We start from the raw sequence: 1,827 nt of genomic DNA, 5'->3' as shown, positions 1-1,827 counted from the left end.
AAAACCAATCATATCTTCTTAACCACATCTTTTTCAAAACAGTTTTCAATCAAATCTTTTTGATTTCTAATTTCAAAATCTTTTTCAAAAAAATCACTTGACTTCTTTTCCACCCTTGATTTTCGAAAATCAATTAAGTTTTTTTTCAAAATGTTTTCAAAATATTTTACTTAATTTTCGAAAATTACTTCCCTTCTTCTTATATCCTTCTACTTATGGACTAACGCTATCCCTTAATGCAAAATTCGAACTCCATCCTCTTTGATAAGTTCGAATTTTCTGCTTCTGTCTTCTAATTTTCTTTTCCTCTGACACCTAAAGGAATCTCTATACTGTGACATAGAGGATTCCACATTTTCTTGTTCCTTTCTCTTTCTTATGAGCAGGAGCAAAGACAAAAACATTCTTGTTGAGGCTGACCCTGAACCTGAAAGGACCTTGAAGAGAAAGCTAAGAGAACCCAAAGCACCACTCTCTTTAGAGGACCTGACCGAATTCTTCAAAGAAGAAGAACCTATGGCAGCCGAAAACAACAACAATGCCAACAATGCAAGGAAGGTGCTGGGTGACTTTACTGCACCTACTCCCGACTTCTATGGGAGAAGCATCTCTATCCCTGCCATTGGAGCAAACAACTTTGAGCTTAAGCCTTAATTAGTTTCTCTAATGCAACAGAATTGCAAGTTCCATGGACTTCCATTGGAAGATCCTCATCAGTTTTTAGCTGAATTCTTGCAAATCTGTGACACTGTCAAGACTAATGGGGTTGACCCTGAGGTCTACAGACTTATGCTATTCCCTTTTGCTGTAAGAGACAGAGCTAGAACATGGTTGGACTCTCAACCTAAAGAAAGCCTGGACTCTTGGGAAAAGCTAGTCAATGCCTTCTTGGCAAAGTTCTTTCCACCTCAAAAATTGAGTAAGCTTAGAGTGGAAGTCCAAACCTTCAGACAGAAGGAAGGAGAATCCCTCTATGAAGCTTAGGAAAGATACAAACAATTAATCAGAAAGTGTCCTTTTGATATGCTTTCTGAATGGAGCATCATAGGTATTTTCTATGATGGTCTCTCTGAACTATCCAAGATGTCTTTGGATAGCTCTGCTGGAGGATCTCTTCACTTGAAGAAGACGCCTACAGAAGCTCAAGAGCTGATTGAAATGGTTGCAAATAACCAATTCATGTACACTTCTGAAAGGAATCCTGTGAACAATGGGACTAGTCAGAAGAGAGGAGTTCTTGAGATTGACACTCTGAATGCCATATTGGCTCAGAACAAAATATTGACTCAGCAAGTCAATATGATTTCTCAAAGTCTGTCTGGAATGCAAAATGCACCAAGCAGTACTAAAGAAGCTTCATCTGAGGAAGAAGCCTATGATCCTGAAAACCCTTCAATGGAAGAGGTGAATTACATGGGAGAACCCTATGGAAACACCTATAATCCTTCATGGAGGAACCATCCAAATTTTTCATGGAAGGATCAACAGAGACCTCAACAAGGTTTCAACAACAATAATGGTGGAAGAAACAGGTTTAGCAATAGCAAGCCTTTTCCATCATCTTCTCAGCAACAGACAGAGAGTTCTAAGCAGAATACCTCTGACTTAGCAACCATGGTCTCTGATCTGATCAAAACCACTCAAAGTTTCATGACTGAAACAAGGTCCTCCATTAGAAATTTGGAGGCACAAGTGGGTCAGCTGAGCAAGAAAATTACTGAACTCCCTCCTAGTACTCTTTCAAGCAATACAGAAGAAAATCCAAAAGGAGAGTGCAAAGCCATCAACATGGCCGAATTTGGAGAGGAGGAAGAGGCAGTGAACGCC

The 1,827-nt window shown here is 39.5% G+C and overlaps 1 non-coding gene across 1 annotated transcript; it reads right to left on the bottom strand.

Annotated features, from left to right (window-relative positions):
* Positions 1-921: 921 nt before the first annotated feature.
* LOC112711489 (small nucleolar RNA R71) lies at positions 922-1,029 on the bottom strand. The gene has a single exon (XR_003157506.1). It is a non-coding gene; the product is annotated as a small nucleolar RNA R71 (small nucleolar RNA).
* Between the last annotated feature and the right edge of the window lie 798 nt (positions 1,030-1,827).

Source organism: Arachis hypogaea, chromosome 1 (genome assembly GCF_003086295.3).
Source record: "Arachis hypogaea cultivar Tifrunner chromosome 1, arahy.Tifrunner.gnm2.J5K5, whole genome shotgun sequence".
NCBI classification, from domain to species: Eukaryota; Viridiplantae; Streptophyta; class Magnoliopsida; order Fabales; family Fabaceae; genus Arachis; species Arachis hypogaea.
The sequence above is the reverse complement of the archived record's forward strand: the minus strand, read 5'-3'. Positions and strand labels throughout refer to the sequence as shown.